At 37.9% G+C, this 11,646-nt stretch overlaps 1 long non-coding RNA gene across 1 annotated transcript; it reads left to right on the forward strand.

Annotated features, from left to right (window-relative positions):
* The first annotated feature begins 38 nt into the window (after nt 1–38).
* LOC140154919 (uncharacterized) lies at nt 39–8,163 on the forward strand. Its single transcript, XR_011859323.1, has 3 exons — nt 39–232; nt 6,075–6,253; nt 7,387–8,163. It is a non-coding gene; the product is annotated as an uncharacterized lncRNA (long non-coding RNA).
* Nucleotides 8,164–11,646: the final 3,483 nt, after the last annotated feature.

Consider the following 11,646-nt stretch of genomic DNA (forward strand, 5'->3'; position numbering starts at 1 on the left):
CATTATCACCTTTCAATTCTGACGACAATGTCACACCGATGACCTCTCAATAATTTGTGTGATTTGCGTGACCTCGAAATTCGAACGCACTTTCACCCGCGATTTTTACAATTTCTTGCCGGAAATGGGACTGGAGCAGGTGCGAGTTTCACTTTGTTTACATGTGAAATGCGATGCAGATTGCGATCGTGAACAACCGGAGATTCGGATGATGTTTAATTTTCTTAATTTTGTGAGTAATACTGTATATTCCAAATGAATTCACTGGGGGACTGATACATGAAAATACAAATAACCAACTGAGTAAATTTCACCGAACTGAATAAAATCATGAAATTATTCAGGGACACTGTCACAGACAAATTTCAGTACAATACATGACACTCCGATGTAATTGTAAGCTTACTTACAAATAAGTGATAAATATATAACATGATTATTATGGAAATGCCACCGGCCATGCGCCGCGAAATCGACGGCATTCACAATTCTACAGATCCTGTCATGCATGGGCCCAAGCCGCCTGGCACAGTGGCATACCATGCTGAATGCATGCATGGTAGGCCTACCCCATATTAGTACGGGGTACAGTACAGCCACAGCACAGAATAGTCTGTAGGTATCCCAATTTTTTTTGAATTTCTACTTTTTGCACCATTGTAATGGCCATTGGTGTACATGCCCTGTGAACGACTATAAAGCCTGAACTTGAGTGCTTTAATTACATTAAAATTTATCATTTATTTAAACCGGTCGCCCGGTTTTATTCTGAGCTCATCGATCGAGTACTGAATAAATACGCCTCCTCGCGTGTGTATATTGAATCATTGTATAAACTGTATGCATATACCTTGGTAGAATGTCTTGTTTGTACATCCCATCAGCTGCGTAGCTCCATCAATAATGATATAAATAATACGATTGGCAAGATTATACATTATTGTAGGCGCTGTCACGTTAACTTGACGATAAACTGTGTGTATATCGCTATTCAGGTTTTGCCGCTTGAGGCGAGCGATCGCTCTCTTTCGCCACCGCCGCCCAAACTCGATTTCTAGTGAGCGATTTTCCACTCGCCATAGACACTAAATATCACTCGCTGCAAATCTCTCAAAATCAGCCATTGAATCAGCCATTTCAGCATTAAATCGAGTCTGCCCTCTCAAAGCGGAAAAAGTCACAATTTTAGCCGCTTGCGTGCATTTCAACATAAATACATAAATACCGTATTAAGACCGAAGCTCTATTTTATTATTATACCCAAGTGGTATTTGTGAAAATTCGACCACTCGCCTAGCTTCGTGCTAGCGAGTGATTAACCACTCGCCTTTAAAATCTAAACGGCAAGGCCTGCTATTTGTCTTTAATACGTCTTGTTTGAATCCCATTAACTGTGTGAAGCTCCCGATAGGCGCTTTCTCTGTTTTACCTCATTTGCGCTCTCTCCGCTTTTTTACCTCATTTGTTTGGCTCGAAATTAAAAGGGGTCAATGTGATCAGTAGCTATTCAATGAAAACTGACATTTAGATATAGGAATCTATTTTGATGCAAATCACACATTGCTTTAAGGGGGTACTACACCTCTGCCCAATTTTGTGCCTATTTTTGCATTTTTCTCAAAAATTATAGCACATTGGGGACAAGTAAGATATGTATATTATAGGGGCAAGGACTACAACTAATGCAATGGAAATTTTATTTCAGCACAGACAACAGTTGTGGAGTTACAGTCAAAAATGAGGGAAAACCAATATTTGATCAATAAATCAATAACTACTTGCTTTGACTTGCTTAATTTTCAGTACAGTAGGTGTAGTCCTTGCCCCTATATACATTTTGTTCAATCACTCTTTTAGAAGCAACCTTAAATTTGGACAGTACCGGTAGGGGAGAGCGGGGAGTGTTCGCCCTAGGGGCAGGTTCGCCCACCCCTTGTTTCTCAGCACTACGGCTATCGGGGAATTTGGTGATGGCAAAATTAGGTGACATAGGTCATTATAAACTTCTCATATTAACTACGCGACATATAGGGACGTGTTCATCGAACTGCAGCCAAAACAAAAAAATTAAACCAAAACGTAATTTTTTCTTGCATTCATAATGTTGTATTATCATTGATACATAAATACAGATGGTTTTATTGGATATCTGTATTGGGAACATATGGGATTTGTCAAAACTTTAATGCAGTTATAAACTCCTTATTCGATTTGTATTTTGCATACCCTGAAGAAAATATAAAATGTGCACTAGGGGCACGTTAAGCCCTTTTTTTTGAGGATGGGGCATGTTCGCCCTATATCTTCCCCGCGCGGACTTACCCCCAACTGGAGGGCGGACCTGCCCCATCAGCGTATTATGCAAAATATCAACAATTATACCATTAAACAAGGTAAAACTACTGAAAAGCATGTTTTTTAAAGTTATGTGGTATCAGTATTACTCATACCACCGTTTATGTCCTAATCCATAATCTCCCCGAAGTTGTACACATGATACATTTAAGCTCACTTTGGACCCCTACATTTTACCCTGAACCGACCCCTGCAAACAAATTTAGTGACACCCCAGAAGAGAATGAATGCCCTGTTTACTCTTGCTAAATGTTTGCATTGAATATGTTATTGTTATGCAATGTTTAAACCCTTTTTTGTGATTAGGGTGAACTTACCCCACCATATGGGCAAACCTGCCCCAATATGGGGCAAGTTCGCCACTTTGCAAAACTTTTTTGTTTGCTCTATCCTGTTGTTATTGTAAGGCCTATAGTTCTGGGATTGTGGTCGTATATAGCTAAGACATAGGGCTTTCACATGAGCTAATCAAGTCATCCCTAACCTTAAAATTGACATCGCTAGGCTGGTCAGAAAAAAATAGGGCGAACACTCCCCGCTCTCCCCTACTAAGGACATTTTATAATTGTTATTCACTCATTTTATCTATTAAAGTCATAATGTACGATCTTATATTTTATGAATTTGGTTAATTTTTTTCAAACCTGATTTTTTGGCATATTTGTAATGTTTACACATGTCACAACTTGCACCTAAATGGAATCAGCCAAATTTGTTGTGTTTGTAGGTAAAACAGAGCAAAGTTTGACATAAAGTCATAATTCAAGAAATTATATGACTTTATGTCCTCCCATAGAACTGCGTGTTAAACAGCCAAAATAACAAGCAGTGTTTCTTTCACTTTACCTCGTTATTTCAGCTCAAAATGGACAGAAACCATTTCCCGATAATTATTACTAGTACTAGGCGGTTACCCGTATTTCGCAGTTCTCGGCTGTCATAGTTATTGGCTTTTGCAGATCTCAAACCTGGGCTTCCTTGGCCAAAGTTACACCCACCGACCAAGTTTGAGCTCCATAAGCAATTTGAAATCTTTGTGTTTTGACCTATGACCTCTCCACCGTAGGTAACAAAAAAGGTCACAATGGAACTTTTGTTTGTTAGTCCAATTTCCACCTACCCACCAAGTATGAGCTCCATAGGCAATTTGGAATTTTTACCTTTTTGACCTTTGACCTCTTAACCGTAGGTCTGAAGAAAAGATCACCGTGGAAACTTTTGTTTGTTAGTCCAAGGTCCACCCACCCACCAAGTTTGAGTTCCAGAGGGCAATTTGAAATTTTGACCTTTCTTGACCTATGACCTCTTAACCGTAGGGTCTGACGAAAAGGTCACCGTGGAAACTTTTGTTTGTTAGTCCAAGGTCCACCCACCTACCAAGTTTGAGATCCATAGCGGCAATACCTACTTATCACATTTCTTGCCCTATGACCTCTTAACCGTAGGTCTGACGAAGACGTCACCGTGAAAACTTTTGTTTGTTAGTCCAAGGTCCACCCACCCACCCAGTTGGAGCTCAATGGGAGCACTTTGAAATTGTTACCTTTCTTGACCTATGACCTCTTAACCGTGAGGTATGACTTAAAAGGTCACCGTGGAAACTTTTTGCTTGTTAGTCCCAGGTCCACCCACCCACCAAGTTTGAGCTCCATAGGAGCAATTTGAAATTGTTACCTTTCTTGACCTATGACCTCTTAACCATAGGTATGATGAAAAGGTCACTGTGGAAACTTTTGTTTGTTAGTCCAAGGTCCACCCACCCACGATGTTTGAGCTCCATAGGGGCAATTTGAAATTTTTACCTTTCTTGACCTATGACCTCTTAACCGTAGGTATGATGAAAAGGTCACTGTGGAAACTTTTGTTTGTTAGTCCAAGGTCCACCCACCCACGATGTTTGAGCTCCATAGGGGCAATTTGAAATTTTTACCTTTCTTGACCTATGACCTCTTAACCGTAGGTATGATGAAAAGGTCACTGTGGAAACTTTTGTTTGTTGGTCAAAGGTCCACCCACCCACCAAGTTTGAGCTCCACAGGGGCAATTTGAATTTGTTACGTTTCTTGACCTATGACCTCTTAACCGTAGGTCTGACAAAAAGGTCACTATGGAAACTTTTGTTTGTTAGTCCAAGGTCCACCCACCCACCAAGTTTGAGCTCCGTATGGGCAATTTGAAATTAGACTTCAATTGAACTTGACCCCGTCCTTGACCTTTGACCTTAAAAATATAAACTCGTTCTTCCTCATACCAAGCTGCACCCACCCACCAAGTTCGAGCCCCGTATGAGCTACGGTGGCCTCACATTAGCAGTCACAGACAGACAGATCTACAGACAGAGAGACAGAGAATAGCGTATTATTATATAGATTATTTCAGCATTTTGAGTATATAATGACAAATTTTAAATTTGAAGGAAATTGTACAATTAAGCCTTTAAATGCAATATTTGATAAAAAAACACAAAGTATTTACATTTAAATTCAGTCCAAAAACACACAATTTTGTCCCTTAAGGTTGGTCTCATAACTGCTAAATTGTTGGTCTGAAGTATATAAAAGTATACATATTTAGAATGGCCAAGACTTGATAAGTTTATCCGTAAGGTCAAATTTGGGCCAAAATGCCATTTTTGGCCCAAAATCCCAAAAATAACGGTTTTTGGTCCACTCCTTTTTCGTTCAACGTAACAAAAAAATTCTTGGGCAACAATTTTTTTAAAATAATTTTAAAAACTAGATAAAAATATCTAGGAGCCGCTTTTTTATTTTTTAAATTTTGACCAACTTCGAGAAATTTGCACCAAAAATGATCAAAAAATGCTGAATTTTCAAAAAAATCATAAAAAAGGGCAACCAAACAATTTACTTTGGCCTCACTAAAGTAAATTTTGATACTCCTACTTCTATTTTTGTTTCATTTCATTAGAAAAAGTTATTGAAATCTTTAAAACTATAGACCCAATTACAGCAAAAGTATACATATTTGGAAAGCTTATGTTCCAAGCAATGCAACTGTGCAAAATGGAAGTTGGTATTCAGGGTGTGTAAGAAAAAATATAGTGTGATATCATGAAAAAAACCTGGTTTTACTTGATAATTTATTGCATTTGCTATTTAGTACTTGTATGAATGAAACAACTCAAAAGAAATCTAATTTTGTTGCAGGTTACACTATGAGCTTTAATAAATTGTATAGTTAGCTAGCTATGCAATGAATAACTAAAGTGGTGATACAGGGTGTAAAATAATAAGTAAGTTCATGCACTACGGGCTCGAATAGCAACATTTGCACAGTATTTTTTGTGGGATAAAAATCTTGTGAATTGGACGATCTTTAGGGACCGTTCACAAACACTTGTAAGGGGGGCCTGATGCAAAAAAATTTCATCATGAAAATTTTTTGCCCCCCCCCCCCTTTACAGACCTCAAACATTTCAGGCCCCCCCCCCTTAATTTTGACATGAAAATTATGGGTCAACCCCATAGAAAAGCATATAAACTAAAAATTTTCCAGGAAAATTTGTGGTAATTTTTTTCAGGGCCCCGCTTAGGAGGGTAAAAATTTTCAGGCCCCCCCTTTTTTTTTTGCATCAGGCCCCCTTACAAGTGTTTGTGAACAGTGCCTTAGCTTGTTTTCTTTGTTGAAAGGGATTCAGTGCAGAGTGTACTTCCATCATGTATTTAATATTCAATTTCCTGTAAATTTCATGAATACAGGTAACAGTATCATCAACGACAGGCATAATCATGGTCAACCAGAACCAGCATGATGACAGTACATTGTATCTCAGTTGAGCTGTTGAGAATGAACATCTGCAGGGACTTCTTGCTATACTTTAAATCATGGATGATGACTTCTGTTCAAAACAGAAGCAGAGAAAGAATACATGCAACAGGTAATTTATATATTTATGGGGTTTTTTTGGGGGGGGGGGTTTGTAAAGACAAGCATGACAGTGGCATATTTTCTGCTCAAGTTTGTCTGTAGCACTGTATGATGTGTCATCACTCATTTGAACAGTAAACGGAATGAATGAATGAATCTTATCTCCTTAAAATAAACCAAATACAATGAAATTTAAGGCTGTGACCTATCGGGTAATGACGTATTCGGGTACCCGAGGTGAATTTCGGCGGGTAACCTGGTACCCGTATCAAACATATTTTTTTAAGTTATTTATTTTTTCGGCTTTGTAGTGTCCCTGGACCTAGAGCTAATTAAATGCTAGGATCATTCAATTTTCATGGCTGACTTATTAAAAAAAAATGTAGGCCTATGTCATTTGAATAAATTTGTACTCATATGTCATACTCTATTAATAATTTCAAAATTGATACTAATTCAATGAATGAATAAGTCAACAATGAATTATCCTAGCATTTAGCTCTAGGTCCAGGGCCACTACAAACCCGAAAAAAAAATAAATAACTTTTTTTTTTTTTTTAATTTGGGTAATCCGTAAATGGGGATCTACGCCTAATCGCCTATGATATATGTTTTTATTTAATGACTTTTTGTTTATTCTTATCCTTGCATTGCAAGCAAATTAAAAAATATTCGACCGCTTTTTACGGCGACAGTAGTACTACTTCCAACTTCCAAGCTCTTTCGTGCTCGATCTGATGATGTATACTAGTAGTTATTAGTTTGACAGGATGTACCTTTCTTAGGTTATAGCTGAGAAAGTCAAAGGTCACATTTATGGTCCAAGGGGTCAAAAATATCAGAGTGCTCTGATTTTGACAAAAGGTGTATCAAAATGTTTGTTTTCATACAATTCAAAATAGGATTAAACAATTTAATGAATAAATCTAGGATGTTTCACTTTCCATGTGTTACAATAGGTGCAGGTCAATAGGCCTCAATGGTACTTCAGTGACATATTTTGAGAAGCTTGATGTGAATCAAAAATGCAGTACTTGGTCAACTTGTTTATGGTGTGTGCCAATGTTATACTGACAATTTCAACACCTTTTGTAAATAGGTTATAATTCCCCCTCTCTCTTTCTCTCTCTCACTGTTTTTCAGAGTCATAGATCCACCATGGATATCCACCTGAGTTCTGATTGATCAGCTCAAGAGAAAATTTCCCTGCTTGTGGTATTAGAGAGTGCATGTGATACATTGTTGTTTGCTGCATACTTTTCAACATCAGCCAGGATGACTTAAAATGCAGGACCTTATGATTATGTCGGCCATCAATGACGTGGAAGCTTCTGATGCTGATGAAGTAGACCTGGTGCACCTGGTCCAGTTCGCTGATGTGACTGACCCTCCATAGTAATAACCAATTGAACTACCCCGCCCCCAGGAACTGAGGCATTGCTATCAGCCCTAAGCCCTCAAATTAAGGATCTGAAGCTATCCATGGCTATACATAGCTATGCATGGCTATACATAGCTATGCATGGCTATACATATCAGGGTTGTCACGTAGACTGAATTTAGTGCCGGCTAAATTTCCATGATATTTGTCCAAAATACTCTCATGCGTCACTTTCCAGCTGTTTTTTAGGGTAAAAAGTACAATTTCTCTACTTTAGTGCCGATTGGCAAGTCCTCATATTCCCTTGAGTGCCGGTTGGTCTGCCTGAGTGCTGGTTACTACCGACCGGCACCGACCAGTGTAGTGACAACCCTGATACATATCTATGCATGGCTATACATAGCTACGCATGGTATTCCTGACCATAACCCATAACAATGAGCTACAGCACCAGTGGTGCTCTTGTTACAAACTTCAGACATGTCTGTGTAGGGGTGGGTGTATGCGTGTCTATCACGTATGTGTGCAATATGACTTTCCACCTTTTACCTAGAACTCTCAAAAAACCTTTAAATTTCAGTTTATTTCACCACTGCACAAGTGACCATACTGGATTTATGCAAAGTAGGCACTACTTGGGAATTTCATAGACTTTTTAATTTTTTTATGTGAGCTAGCTTTTAGGGGATGGATGCGTGTGAAATGGATTGGATTCTGTTGCAATAACTCCAGATTCCAGAAAAATACAACACTAATTTTTTTGAATTAAAGACAAGATCTTTGCCAATTGAAACATGGTGGAGTCTAAGTATCCAAAATCTTTTAAAATACAGACTAAGAGTGAGCTCATAATTAAAATATTTTAAGTTAATGTTGATTATTTGGTTATGGTAAAGAACAGAAAATCTGTTTTCTAAAAAAAAGAATGCAATTAGTCTTAGTACAAGTCTTTGGGCTTGATTGTCACAGCCTATGAAAAATGCCATAAACATGCATTATTTTGGCCCTTATTGCCAAAAAATTGACCAAAATATTAAAATTTGACTTTCATTAGAACTAAGTAAAGGATTAGGATTTAGGTATGTGTCATTTAGCACAAAGGGCTACATTTTTCTAGAATAGGAACTAGTGATGGAGTCTGTTAACCTAGGGGGTTATGATTTATAAGGGGGGGGGGTCCCAAATTTACAAAAAGTTTGTGTCAATAAAATTGCAACAATAGGTTTGAGTGGATCAGATTGAATGATATATAGCTAAGGTGTATCTTGTTCATTTGATCAGATCATGGAAGTACTTACTTCCAAGCAGCTGTACTTACTTCCATGATCAGATATTGATTAATCAAAATTTTTAGTGGTAAAACGGGCACCTTTTTGAAACAGTATTGCTGTTTGATTAAAATTGATTGATTTATTGGGAAAGTCTATCCTGATTAATTTTTTGTACAACAAACTGTATATTTTCTAAAGAAGTCTATCCTGATCAATAATTTTTTGTACGACAAACTTTATATTTATTAAATAAAGAATTAATTTCCTGAACAATAACCTGGTTTGTGGTGTGAATTTATTTTGCCTCATCATACATGTACATAAGGGTATCAATAAAGCATCATTTCCCCATTTCCTTTTGCCAGCCATTACTACAAGGCTGAGGCTGGTCGACTGCAGATCTGTTGGAACACGCTTTTCAATATGGAATAAATGCTGACCTCATCGTGACATCATCCAAGCAGCAAAGTTCATTTCCTATTGAAAAAGCGTTATCCAACGGATCTACAGTCGACCATTCTGCTACCCATGGCCAGAAAATTATTTATCTAAGTTTGTTGCACAACAGATATTTATTATCGTATTTACCAAATTCCACAAACTTCTGGTCTGTGACATAAACTTTGACATATGTGGGAATTTTCACACAATCTATTAAAGCTCATGTTGTGTTTGTGCTTTGCCAGTTTTGAAATACCTTGGGATAGATGCTTTTTTTAATTTGTGAGTTTTCTCGCAGTCCTATACATGGATGAACATAATTATTCGAGCATCTGAGGTCAAATTAGTAAAAACTGTCGTATGGGAATGAAACTTGGTGGGTACAGTCAACATTTAGAGCCTAATTTTTGGAAGGTCATTTTGGGGTCATCCAGGGTCACCCAGGGGTCATCTGAGGTCAAATTAGTAAAACTGTCGACGGGCATGAAATTTGGTGGGTACAGTCAATATATAGAGCCAAATTTTTGGAAGGTCATTTCGGTGTCATCCAGGGGTCATCTGAGGTCAAATTAGTAAAAACTGTTGGATGGGCATGAAACTTGGTGGGTACTGTCAACATTTAGAGCCAAATTTGTGGAAGGTCATTTTGAGGTCACCAGGGGTCAACTGAGGTCAAATTAGTAAAAACTATCAAATGGGCATGAAACTTGGTGGGTACAGTCAACATTTAGAGCCAAATTTTTGGGAGGTCATTTTGGGGTCACCAGGGGTCATTTGAGGTCAAATTAGTTAAAACTATCATATGGGCATGAAACTTAGTGAGTACAGTCAACATTTAGAGCCAACTTTTTGGGAGGTCATTTTGGGGTCACCCAGGGGTCATCTGAGGTCAAATTAGTAAAAACTGTCATACGTACATGAAACTTGGTGGGTACTTTCAACATTTAGAGCCAAATATTTGGAAGGTCATCTGGGGTCAGCCAGCTTTGTATCAACTTGTGAGTACATGCCACATCACTCCCTTTGGTGGAGGCATCACGGTCGACGCTTTGCGTCGAAAACCGCAACAGCCGAGAACCGCGGTACATCTAGTTTTGTGTTGCAGTCTTGTACATACTTGTACTTGAAACTTGGGTAATAATCATTTTGATACAGCCTTATACATAGGTATAGGCCTACATGGCTATACATAGTTATCAAAAAAACTACCAAATACAAACAAGCATAAGTAAATTTTGGGAGTTATTTTATTTATTACATACACAACATTTTGACTTCTGGATACACAATTGGAATTTAGAAGTTAGTTAAATCTTGTTAAACCCGATATCAATGTATTGTTCTCATCAAAAGGTTTCAGAAAAAGTATAGTTTGATCTGTCTCCGACATACAGTTGAGTCCCGAGTTATAGGAAAAAAGGTCAAATTTTGAGGTCCACTGGTGTCCACAATTGAAAAATGCTCCTTTTTTCATCCAATACATTGTTTTGGATGTTTTGTTCTATAGGTATCAATAGGTCAATGGTCAAAATAGGTCAATATCAACATGCAGGGCTCAATTGATTTTGATCTTTTTTGCCCATGTTACTAAGGTAACAAAGCACCCGAGATATGGTAAACTTCTTTTTTTTTTCTAACTGTTTTTGCAAGCAGAGCAATCTGAGACCATTTTTATTAAAATCAGAGAATTTTAAATGTGTGTTCCCCTGTGGAATCCAAATTTTAACATTTGACCTTTTCCACTCATAACTGTACATCTGAGATAGGTCAACCTAAAATTATCCTTATGACGAGAAGAATACATTGACATGGTTTCTAACGAAATTTGACCAACTCAGAAATTTTATCCCTGCATAAACAGCCTTTTTTGATTCATGCAAATTAGGCACTGTTCCACGCTCCTGTGAGATTTTGGCCCAATGGAGTAATATTCTAAGTCCAACATGCTCCAAGAGCATGTTTTGAATGCACACTGCTCCAGGAGCATATATATGTTGGACATGCTCCTTGAGCATTCTGCATCTACAACATGCTCCTGGAGCATGTTGGACTTAGAATATTACTCCAGATTATTCATGCTTGGAGCAGCTGTTCCTGGAGCAGCTGTTCCTGGAGCAGCTGTTCCTGGAGCATAATTGAGGACCAAAATCTCACAGAAGCACAACTACTTGGATATCCTGTGACATTTGATGTTTTTGCAAGCTTTTGGGAGATGGACGATGTGAAATGGATTCTGTTGCATTTAGTAGTGGGTAATTTCATATTTAGACTGACCTATTATTACACAGTGTATAGTGCTATCTACTGAAG

Source organism: Amphiura filiformis, chromosome 6 (assembly GCF_039555335.1).
Source record: "Amphiura filiformis chromosome 6, Afil_fr2py, whole genome shotgun sequence".
NCBI classification, from domain to species: Eukaryota; Metazoa; Echinodermata; class Ophiuroidea; order Amphilepidida; family Amphiuridae; genus Amphiura; species Amphiura filiformis.